General features: G+C 40.1%; 1 protein-coding gene across 1 annotated transcript in view; it reads right to left on the bottom strand.

Moving 5' to 3' along the window:
- Nucleotides 1-12,862, bottom strand: part of NTRK3 (neurotrophic receptor tyrosine kinase 3) — a 561,369-nt gene that overhangs the window by 531,743 nt on the left and 16,764 nt on the right. Inside the window, exon 2 of the mRNA XM_055277323.2 lies at nt 982-1,104. The gene's annotated coding sequence lies outside the window, so the exon portion shown is untranslated. The remainder of the gene's footprint in view (nt 1-981; nt 1,105-12,862) is intronic.

The raw sequence follows: 12,862 nt of genomic DNA, 5'->3' as shown, positions 1-12,862 counted from the left end.
AATAAATCCTGAGGAAGCACTCTCTCTAAGCATCGTACTGGCATGACAGTCACAGCGAAAGACCCTGAAATATGACGAAAGCAATACTTACGCTGCTTAGGACAGCAGGGAAATGTATAATTAATTTTCTAAACATCAACATCTAATTTGTTGGCAATAAAATCATCTGGGTGTTTAATGGATGATAAACTTGGCAATATGAAAATTTTTTATCTGTGGACTAATTTATTTACTCAGTTACCTAGAATTTTACTTCGTGTGTACATCTGTCGTGTGCACCTGTGTGTATGTGTGCGCCCACACGTACACACAAGTATCTATTTTGTATAAATGCATTCACTACCACTAATTATTGCTACCCATTCTCAGGTCTCGTCTTAAACACTCTTTAATCCTTAATCATTCTGGCAAGGTTAGGTCCCCAACTGAAGCTCTTTTAGATGCACTATTGCATCTTTAATTGCTCAAACTCTGTCTTCCTCGCCAGACTGTGAGGAAATAGAGTCATGACTGCCTGTTTTCCAGCCATTTCCCTAATAGAGTAGAACATAGTAGGTGCTCAGTACATAGACGTGACTGCAGGAATATTCACATACTTGCTGATTTCATGCACTCACCCCCCCCCGCCCCCCCCCACACACACACAGGATCTCCATTACAAAGACAAAGGAAATGTAGGTCGAGGAGCATGAGCACACGTTTGGAGGCAGCCCCACACTCTGCAAGCTAGTGTAAGTTGTGCTTATTCCTGTTAGCAAAGGATCTCAGCAGTCCTCTGGAGACAACACGGTCTCTCTCAGCTCCTGGTTTTAATCAGGATTTGCATATTCTGGGCAAGGCGGGGACATGAAGGAGGGTGCACACTCAATTAGATCCTTCCTCTCCAAGTCTCCACCCCTTGACTGTTCCTAATGAAGCCATCTTGTATCCCTCCATCCCTCACACCCGCCACCAACACACACACCCTCTTCATTTTCTCACCAGACTCATCACCCTGAGAAGGTCGGGGCGCTGCACTCTGCCCGGAACACCAGCAGATCGAAAACGAAGCACAAAACCGACTGAAGAAGAGAAAACCGTACTTTCCATAATTGATTCATCTCCCTGTAAATAAAAAGCATTAATGAGAATCAGCCTGAGCTAATCATTAGCAGGAACCCCCTATGGGCTAGTGGGGGAAGGTGGGGAGAATCAGCTCCTGCCTCACATAGCTGATTGCATTAGTCAAGCAGGATTCAAGGACATTGGAAGACTCCCTGCCACACTCCCCCGCCTGATGACCCTATCCTTCTCCCTCTCCACTCCACTGCAGCCGGTAAGTATATGAATCCACTCCTTGAGAACTCAGCAGAACTTCCTAAGCCTGTGAAGAGCCCCACTAATATAGATGTGCAAGTGTGGAATAATTGAATGGCTGTTGTCACCCATGAAGGTAGCTTTCCTCATTTCTCTTTGGTCCAGATTAAAATGGACTATGATTCTCCCCAAAACTTCCATCCAGAGGTTTTTTTCAAAGGAGAATACAACTTTCTGAGGCAGTCATTTTTCTCATTTATCACTAATATTCCAAAGGCACATTTCCCAGGCAGACTTCTTCTCCCTTATCTAAATCAGGATACACTAGATTATGCTGTGGTAACAAACTTCCCAAAATCTCTTGGACTTTCAGTGACAAAGTATTATTCCCACTCAAGCTGAATATCTGTTGTGGGTCAATCATGGTTCTGCCCCAAGAACAGAGCCGAAGGAGCAGCATCCACTACAGATGGCTGCCGTCACAGCAGAAGTGAACATGGCCAAAGCACATGCTGCTTTTACAGCTTTACTGGCTAAAGCAAGTCAAATGGTCATGCTTCAGTTCAAAAGGATGGGGATATATAATCCTCCCCTAGGAAAGAGAACTACAGAGAAAAACACCAAATTTGAGTGAACATAATTGACCATAACCCTGGACTTCTCAGACTTTCACTGTCCTTATAAAACATTTATAAAGTCATTACCAACACCGTTCATCTCGTTGTCACCTCAGTACCGTCATTCCCCATCACCACTACCACCTTCACCAACCTCATCACAACTGCATCAGCATCCTCATCAATGACACGATGTCATCCTTACCACCTGTCTTTACCCGGGTTTCCTGGAGGAGAGAGTCTGCCCAGGGGAGAGGCTCACAGGCTAACACTTTATTGGGGAGGGTTTATCAAGGGAAAAAGAGACTGAGGCAGGGAAAGAGGAAGAGAAAATAAAAGTGAGATGTTTAACAAAAAGGGGCTGTTTCAGAGCAAGAACAACTGATTGTTCAGTCCTTCAGATCATCTTCTGATCTTAACAGTTCATCTGTTCCCTCTCTTAACAGTTCATTCATGAAGAGAAGTGGAAAAATTATTATTTGCTGCCTCTTTACTGGTCCCAGCTCCCACTGATCAAAGTCGACGCTATAAAGTATGTACTGCACTGCTCTTCTACGACATGTAATTTGGTCTCTTCAAGCAACCTCAAGAGAAGCCCAAATTTCTGGGAGTCCAGGGCTCTGGCATAGCTTCCAATCTCTCCTGGTTATACAATCCTACCTGCTAGGATCCTCTATCTGTAGCAGTGCTAACAGCAGTGACAACAGTCTGGCTTTAGTGCTGTGGGAACAATAGTGTGAGCTCTTGCTAAGGCTGCTCAACTGGAAAGCAAGGCAAGTGACCAAGGCTGAGATAGAAGAATATGTGGCCACATGGACTTGGGGTGGCACATAAATTGAATCCAGTACAGTCCACCCCTTGGGCCTTTCGCATCTACCCATAGCCATCTGCAATATATGGATCTCATATCAGAGAAAGACACCTTCCATTCCTCTCCAAGAGGGGAGATGCAAATCCAAGTATTCAAGGTGGTGTCATATGCATTCTCCTAAAAATTCATCAACATATGAATTTGGAGATTGTTCCTGACATGAAATTTGGGAGACATATTCAAACCATAGCAGAGGGCTAGCAAGCCAAACTTGTTACATCTGTACCACTGCAACTGGTCCTGGGGTTGTTTTAGCTGCTATTCATCCATGCCCTCATCCAGCATCCATTTTGACTGGTCTGTGTTGCTTCTCTAGTGGGAAGACCTAGATTTTCATTCCCAAGGGGTCTAAATCCTTGATTTCCTTGACCTTGTAGAATCATCATTGTTAGAACTGTCCACCGGTAAAGCAGCAGCAAAATGTGCCCCCAGTGAATCTTCTCAGTTCCTAACATACACTTTCCTGTTCCCATTATGTACCAGCAAACCTAGTTTCTCATAGTAATGAGTCAGTTATCTCCTACCCAGTAGTTCCTTTCTTTTCCTATTGGCTTCACTGGCATTAAGAGCCCAACATTGCCAAATGGTAGCTGCAATTTCTAGTTAATTGGGAACCTTACTGTGCTCCCTGAAATTCACAATTCCCTTCAATCAATGACCTCTGGAACTATGAACTGATATAAATCTGGAAATTAGGTGAAGGGCCATGATTTTCCACTCTTGTGGATAACATCAACTGCCCAATTTGGCAGCTCTTTTTCTGCGTCTATTGAGTTGTTCCTATGGTTTTTCTCCTTTATTCTGTTCATGTGATGAATTAATTGACTGACGTTCAACACAATCTTGCTTCCTCGAAATAAGCTTCCTTTGGTCTTGATATATCATTCTTTGTATATATTGCTGGGCTGAATTTGCTAATATTTTCCTCAGGATTTGATTTTTTAATATTTTATTCTATATTCATGACAGATATTGGTAATTTATTTTTAATGTCTTTGTTCTTGTTGATATGAACAAGCTGGGAAGTGTTCCTTCCTCTTCTGTTGTCTGAAACTGTTTTTGTAAGACTGCTATATTTCTTTCTTAAATACCTGTTAGAGTTCACCAGTGAAGCCATCTGGCCCTGGAGTTTTCTTTGTGGGAAGGTTTGTACATTTATACAGATAGTTACCATTTCTAGTGCTTTTCATTTCTTCCTAAAGATTTGAATTTCCATCTGATGTCAATTCCCTTCATCCTAAAAAGGTGCCGTGAGCATTTCTTGCAGTGCAGGTTTACTGACAATGAATTCCATTTTGTTTTGTTTGAGAATGTTTTTATTTCACCTTCATTCTTGAAGAATGTTTTCACTGGAGAAAGAATTCTGAACTGACCTTTTTTCTCAATCAGCTCATTACAGATGTTTTCCCACTATCTTCTGGCCTCTATGGTTACTGATGAGAAGTCAGTGGGAATCTGAATCATCGTCAGTATGCATGTAGTGGATCATTTCTCTGTGCCTGCTATCAAGATTTTTTCCTTATCTTTGGTTTTTAGAATTTTGACTGTAATTTTCCTAAATATGATTTCTTTGCATTTATCCTTGGGATTCAGTGATCTTGAATCTGTGCATCTATTCCTCTGCCATTATATTTTCAAACTTTTTTTTTTCTGCTCTCTTTTCTCTCCTTGTGGGATGCCAATTCCACCGATGTTAGACCTTTTGATGTTGTCCCACAGGTCCCTGATTCTCTATTCTCCTTTTCATTCAATCATTTTTGTCTCTCTGCTTCAGATTACAGAATTTCTATTCATTTGTATTCAGGTTCACTAACTCTTTCTTTTGTCATTTGCATTTTCTTTGACTATTTTCTAATTCATTGATTTCTGCTGTTATCTTTAATATTTCCTTTTCCTTTTTTATTTAATACACATATTTTTTGAGACAGGGTCTCTCTCTCTCTCTGTCACTCGGGCTGGAGTACAGTGGCATGCATGATCACAGCTCACTGCAGCCTCAACTTCCTGGGCTCGAGTGCTCCTCCAGCCTCAGCCTCCTGAGTAGCTGGGATTAGAGGCATGAGCCATCGCACCTAGCTCCATTTCATTTTCGCTTCTAAGTTTAGGTCTAGTTTATGCCTTTTCTAGTTTCTTAAGGTGGAAGCCAGAGCATTGATTTTAAATCTTTTTTTATTAGTATGATCATTTCAAGTGATGATGCTTTATCTTCATCCCAGAAATTTTATATGCTATGTTTTCAATATCATTTAGTTTAAAGTACTTTCTAATTTGCTTTATGATTTCTTTCATGACCTATGGGTTACTTAGAAGTATATTGTTTAATTTCCAAATATTTGGGGATTTTCCAAATATCCTACCATTATTTATTTCTAATTTAATTTCATCATGCTCAGAGAACATACTCTGTATTATTTCAATCTCTTAAAATTAATCAAGATTAGTTTTATGGCCAAGTATATGTTTTAGCATAGTGAACATTCCATATCCATTGGACAAGAATGTGAATGTATAATTCTACAGATGGTGGGTCTTTTCTATAATTGCCAGTTAGGTCAATTTAGTTCATAGTATTGTTCAGGTTTTCTTTATACTTACTGACATTTTATTTACTGGTTCTAAGAATTACTGTTGAGATATATTAAAATCTCCAACTATAACTGTAGATTTTTCATTTTCTCCCTTTAGTTCCTGTCTTAGTCTGTTTTCTGTTGCTATAACTGAATACCTGAGACTGGTATTTGTAAAGAAAAGGAATTCATTTCTTATAGTTCTGAAGGCTGAGACATCCAAGGTCAAGGTGGGACACATTGGTGAGGGCCTTCTTGCTGGTGGGGACTCTGCAGAGTCTAGGCTGGCACAGGGCATCACATGGCAAGGGGGCTAAGCCATGCTAGCTCAGGTCCTTCTGCTCCTATAAAGCCACTAATGGCCCACCATCTTGACCTTATCTAATCCTAATTGCCTCCCAAAGGTCTCACTTCTCAAATACCATAGTCAGATTTCCTAACTTCTTAATATTGTTACACTGGGGATTAAGTTTCAACCTGAGTTTTGGAGGAGACAAGCATTCAGACCACAGCAGTTCCATCAATTTTTGCTTCATGTATTTTTGCAGATTGTTACTAGATGCATAAGCATTTAGAATTGCTATATCTTCTTGTTAAATTGGTCCTTTTATTGTTATAAAATGACTCTCTTTTTCTCTGTAGTACCCTTTAATTTGTCTAATGTTAATTTATTCATATCAGTCTTCTTATACTAAATGTTTACAATTTATATATTTTTCCATCCTTTTACCTTCAATCTGTCTATGTCTTCAGATTTAAGGGGGTTTCTTATAGATGGCATATAGTTGGGTCTTGTTTTTTTTGTTCCTCTGGTGATCTCTATCTTTTAATTGGAGTATTAATCCATGTACATTTAACAAATTTATTGATATGGTAGATTTAATTTTATCTTCTTGTTATTTTTTGCTATTTATGGCCTCTGCGTTTGCTTCCCTTTTCTTCCTTTCCGTACTCTCTTTTGAGTTAGTCAGATTTTTATAATATTCCATTCTATTTCCTCCATTGGCATGTAAGCCATATATCTTGCTGCATTACTTTTTAGTGGTTTCCTTAGGATTACAATGCATGTCCTTAACATATCACAGTCTACCTTGAATTATACTATTTCATATATTAAAAACTTTTTAAGAGTAAAATTCCATTTACCCCTCCCAGACTTTGTACTATTGTTGTCATGTATTTTTCTACATACTTATTCTTTCCTGCCTATATATTTCCTTTCCTCTACAATAGATGTTGTTATTATTTTCACTTTAAAGAATTGTTCTTTAGGCCAAGTGCAGTGCCTCACGCCTGTAATCCCAACACTTTGGGAGGCCAAGGAGGCCGGATCACTTGAGGTCAGGAGTTTGAGACAAGCCTGGCCAACATGGTGAAACCCTGTCTCTACTAAAAATACAAAAATTAGCCAGGCATGGTGGCATGCACCTGTAATCCCAGCTACTCGGGAGGCTGAGGCAGGAGAATCGCTTGAACCCAGGAGGCGGAGGTTGCAGTGAGCCGAGATCGCACCACTGCACTCCAGCTTGGGAGACAAGAGCAAAACTACTCCATCTCAAAATAATAATAATAATAATTGTCTTTTAAACACTTCTTAAAATAATTTTATATTTTCCAACATTTTAACCACTTCCAGCACTCTTCATTCCCTCTTATAAATCCAAATTTCCACCTGGTATCATTTCCCCTTAACTTCAAGAACTTCCTTTAGCATTTCATATAGTGTAGCTCTCTTAGCCTTCATCTATCTGCTATCTTTATTTTGCCTCCATTTTTTTTCTATTTATTTTGTCTTCATTTTTGAGAAATTTTTACACAGGATATGGAATTCTCAATTGACAGATATTTTTTTTCTTTCTGATTTTAAATATGTCATCTCATTCTCTTCTGGAATGTTTTCATGAGAAGTCTGCTGTTATGCCTACCCTTATGCCCTGGATGCTGCCTTTGCATACTTTTTATCTGACTGCCTTTAATATGTTTTCTCTAATCTATTGATTTTATTAGATTGACCACGTATGACTTTCTTAGTATTTATCTTCCTTGAGGTTTGCTCTACTTTTTTGATCTGTAAATTGTTGTTTTTGATAAAATTTGGAAAATTGTGGTCAATATTTGTTCAACTATTTTCCCTACCCCATGCTCCTTGTATTTCCATGATCCTTGTATTTCTGGGACACCAGTTACATATATTCTACATTCCTTAATATTCCTTTCAAAGGTTATTGGAACCCTATTCTTTTTTTTCCCCCTCTCTGTTTAAATAATTTACATCGACCGGTCTTCAAGTTCACTAATCTTCTTTTCTATTCTGTCCAATCTGCTGTTAATCTGATGCACTAAAACTTCTATTTTGTATATTTCATTTTTTTATGTTGGGATCTCCATTTGGTTCTGATCCATAGTTTTTAGGTCTCTCCTGAAATTTGCCTTCTCCTCATCCATCATGTCCATCTTTTCCTGCAGACTTTTCAACATATTCATCACAATTATTTTAAAGTCCTCACCTTCTAAAACTACCACCTGGACCAGCTGTGAGTATGCTTCCATTGACTGATTTATCTCTTGTCTATAGGTCCCATTTTCCTGTGTCTTCTCATGTCATACTATATCTTGTACAGTGTGGATGATAAGTTGTAGAGACTCTGGATGCTGTTGTCTTCCTTAGAAGAGTATTGATTTTTATTCTAGCAAGAAGCTAAATTATAGGCAGATAACCTCAATCTTGTGGAGTCTTGATTTTAAGTTTTCTTGGGGTAGGTATTTTTGTTTTTTCCCTCATCCTAAGGAGTAGTCCTTAGTCCTTGCATATGATCCTTACTCCTAAGGTTTGGCCCTTCTGGCATTTTAACAGAAAGCTTTGCCAAGCCTCCCTAACTTGCCAAAACTTGAACTCTAAATTGTGTGTCCACAACCCTGGGGAGTTGCTACAACATCTGATTAGTAAGATCCCTGGGACTTTCTTCTGGGGTTCCTTGGAGTCTTGCCCCATGTCTTCACAATGTAGGGGTCAGCTAAGGATTTGAGGGAAGATCCATGTGGATTCTTGAGTGCCAGGTGAAACCCATTCTGTCTCAGATGACTGCCTCTTTTCCTGGATACCCACCCCCTCAATTTACAGCCATTCTAGTCACTCTGTCTACTCACTCTATTAGGAATTCTGGATTCTTTTTTTTTTTTTTTTTTTTTTTTTTGAGATGGAGTCTTGCTCTGTCACTCAGACTGGAGTGCAGTGGCACGATCTTGGCTCACTGCAACCTCCACCTCCTGGGTTCAAGTGATTCTCCTGCCTCAGCTGCCCAAGTAGCTAGGACTACAGGCGTGTACCACCATGCCCAGCTAATTTTTCTATTTTTTTAGTAGAGATGGGGTTTCACTATATGTTGGCCAGGCTGGTCTCGAACTCTGACCTCAGGTGATCAGCCCGCCTTGGCCTCCTAAAGTGCTGGGATTACGGCGTGAGCCACCACACCTGGCCAGGAATTCTGTATTCTGATTTAGCTCTACTCTCATACGTTGCTTCGACTGGGAATGCCTTCAAGAAAACGTCAGACAAATGTGGGTTTTGCCTAGGGTATTTGCCTTATTTCATGGGTGGTAGCCCCTGGTTTTTCTCACTCTACTGTGCCTTCAAATAATTATTTTCAGTATTTTGCCAAGAATTTAATATTGTTATCAGTGGGAAAGTTTATCTGGCATAAAGTCCTCTGCCATTACCTGAAGACAGAATTCTCTTGAAATATTTTTATTATATAAATCGAGCATCATCCTACTCAGTGGTCCATATATCTCACCACTCGAAACCCAGCTCTCCAGATTTCTGTCATTTATTTGCTGTACAAAGTGAAGTTAAATCCTTCCAGGTGAATCTATTTTGGTTCAAATTAGCCAGAGCAAGTCCTGTTGTTTACAATCAAGGGCTATGACTAATACCTAGGGCTTATGCTGACCTAGATGCTGCTTAAATCCTGACTACATGAATAGCTTCCAAGACCTCTCCACAACCACTGGCCATCCATGGCTCTCTGGGAAAATATCCCAGGTCACTGCCACCTTTAATATATCTATATTTTTAATTAGCATCTTGGCTTTAAATATTTTACTTTCATGATGTTTATATTTCTGAGCATGGCTAACTATATTCCTTCTTGATACCATTAGTCATTTTACCCCTGGTTTAGATACAGCTTCACTAGCCCCTTTACTCTGCACCCTTATTGGACAGAATTCCTTTCCTTTGCATCAGTTCTGAGGGTCTATAACATCATCACAAAACCATCTGCCTCACTCTCCACCCCCATACACACCATGCACATGCCCATGCCCACACACAGACACACACGTTTTCCATAGCCAATAAAGGCAGAAGTTCCAAACTTTCACACCCTTTCCTCCCAATGACAGGCAGAGAAGAATTCTAGACAATTGATAGAGGAGAAAAAGAGATGTATATTTGGAAAATGGTATATGACACCAGAGGCAGAAGTCAGGAAAGAGGGACTCTTATGAAAGCAAGGAAACTGATCTGGGGAATTTCAACAAGTCCTCATGAGTTCATGTGGTTGTGCATAGTCCAATCATTTTCAGAAATCCAAACAAAATGCCACACTTATTAATGAGCATGTTATTGACCATTTAGTTTCCTCAGTGAGGACCAAATTCATAAAACATTCATGCTCCATTATGCAGGATTTCCTCTGCCTCTTTGAGGTGGATCTTTCTCTCCTTGGAGAGGCTAAGAATGGAAAATTGGCACAGTTTCTTTCAAACTGAGTTTCTGGATCACTCTTTCTGCTAAAGTCAAGAAGGAATAAAAAGAAGAATGGGGCCTGGCGCAGTGGCTCACGCCTGTAATCCCAGCACTTTGGGAGGCCAAGGTGGGTGGATCACCTGAGGTCAGAAGTTCAAGACCAGCCTGACCAACATGGAGAAACCCTGTCTCTACTAAAAATACAAAATTAGCTGGGTGTGGTGGCGGGCGCCTATAATCCCAGCTACTCAGGAGGCTGGGGCAGAAGAATCACTTGAACCTGGGAGGCGGAGGTTGCGGTGAGCCGAGATCACGCCATTGCACTCCAACCTGGACAACAAGAGCGAAACTCTGTCTCAAAAAAGAAAAAAAGAAGAAGAATGGGTTTTGATAGTAGAAAGATGCAAAGTTAAGTCTCCACTTAAGCCTTGGGAAAGTCCATCTTTAGTAATAATAACTAATACATAGAGAACATCAAGAGCTGTATACTACTCCAATGCTTTAAAAGCTTTATTTTATTTCATCCTTATAACTACTTATTTATAAGTAATTATTTAGGTAAATACTATGGTTGTTTTTCTTTCACAGATGAGAAAACATTGCGACAAGTTCTTTGAGCCCTATTGAAATAGACAGCTTTTAGTCATGGTGTTTGATCCCTGGTTTGATGAAAGATGTGCTTCAGGTGGGAGCAGCAACAGGGTTTCAGCTATAAGTCTCATTGTATGGTTGGACACATCTCCTACCTGTGTCAATTCTGGCTTTGTGGCTTTCCAACTTGGGTCCTGGAACTTCTAGAAATTCTGTAAGCTTGTTAGCATACTGTATTCATTTTCTATTGCTGTGTGAAACATTGCCACAAACTTAGCAGCTTAAAACAACACACAGTTATGATCTCACACATTCCATGGATCAAGAGCACACTTTAGCTACTTCCTCTGATCAGGGTCTCATTGAAAATAAGATGTCACCTACCTGTATCCTCATCAGGGACTTGGCTAGGGAAAGACCCACTACCAAGCTCTCTCAGGTTGTTGGCAGAATTAGCTTCCTTGTGGCCTTGTGACTAAGATCCCCATTTTCTTAAATATCAACCAGGGACCCCTACCAGTTCCTAGAGACCACCTTTAGGTTTTTGCCACATGGCCCTCTCTACAATACGACAGGTTGCTCCTTTAAGGACCACAGAAGAGCATCTGCTATTTCTTCTTGTATCTTTTAAGGTATAGTGTGATTAGGTCAGACCCACCTGGAATAATCTCACTTTCGATTAATCAAAGTAAATTGATTAGGGATCTTAATTACTACAAAATTCCTATTTCCATATCATGTAACATAACAAAAGGATATTCGGTCATATTCAAAGTTCTGCCCACACTCCAAGAGAGGGATTAGACAAGGCATATATACGATGGGGGAAGAATCTTGGGAGCCATTTTAGAATTCGACTTCCACATACACTATTTTAACTCTGTTTCTGCTTAAATTTGGCAAAATGGCTTCTGTTGTCTGCAATTGAACCCTGAGCAAAAATAGCAGATGTTACAAGGAGCAATAGACCTTTGAGGAAATGAGACTCCAGGAATGATAGGCTGTCTAACCTGACAGGGTGAGAATCCAGTTCTCAATAAAGAATGTGATATTGCTACTCTAAAACACCTAGTGACAAATTTGTTTCTTAAATAACCTGTGTCTACCAGAAATGAAGAACAGAGAATGAAGACTTTGGTAGTCAGAGCGGCAGCTATGGTAGAACATTATCCTGAGGAATACAAGGACTGGGGAATAAACTACTGATTTATAACTGCACTAGTAAGCTTAGAGGTAAAAATGAAAGGCTGGGGTTTTAAGTTTTCAGCTCAAAGTATGGTTAGAAAACCAAGGAGTTTCTACAACCACTGAGAAAGAATGAATCTCTTATCTCCAGCAGGGCTGATATAACTAAAATCAGACTCAGAATCTGGTGGTTTGTCAAATGACATTAGTGTTTGAACCCAAAGCCCTATTGTGTCTTTTGAAAGGACAGTTGTTAGGAAAAAGAAGACCCCAAGAACTGGAATAATGATATTTTGGAAAATCCAGATGGCCCTTAGGACCCTAATCTCCAAAAGCCACTGAGCTTCCTCTTTCCCTGTGTCATGAAGCTGGTTCTACCCTGTGTAATTACCTTACCTGAGATAGTTACATTTTAAAGATTCTCTTTAGGACCTATGTGTATCCTCTCATTGCCTCCAGACCTATCATGAGGGTCAAATCACAGTATTCTCTAGGAGTCCAATTACAAAGTTATGCTTGGCAAAAGGTGGTCAATACATCAAAATAAATGCAGGACTTTGCCATGTACATTGTCAAAAATATGGGGAGGGAATTTTGTTTCCAGGTAAGATGATGTAAGCACACTGTATTCTGTATCTCCCAGTGAATATACCTATAAGACCTGGATCGAGTGCAGGGAGGTATTTGAGGTCTCTGAAAAGTAAATAGTAGGCTGGGTGCAGTGGCCCATGCTTTGTAATCCCAGCACTTGGGGAGGCTGAAGCAGGAGGATCACGTGAGGTCAAGAGTTCAACACCAGCCTGGGCAAAAAAGTGAGACCCCCATCTCTACAAAAAAAATTTAAAACAATAATTAGCTGGGCATGGTGGCCCATGACTGGAGCTCTAGCTACTTAGGAGGCTGAGGCTGGAGGATTGCTTGAGCCCAGGAGTTCAAGGCTGCAGTGAGCTATGATCACACTACTGCACTTCAGCCTGGGCAACAG

The sequence above is a fragment of the Symphalangus syndactylus genome, chromosome 5 (assembly GCF_028878055.3).
Source record: "Symphalangus syndactylus isolate Jambi chromosome 5, NHGRI_mSymSyn1-v2.1_pri, whole genome shotgun sequence".
In the NCBI taxonomy this organism is placed as follows: Eukaryota; Metazoa; Chordata; class Mammalia; order Primates; family Hylobatidae; genus Symphalangus; species Symphalangus syndactylus.
This window is presented reverse-complemented; position numbering and strand designations above follow the sequence as displayed.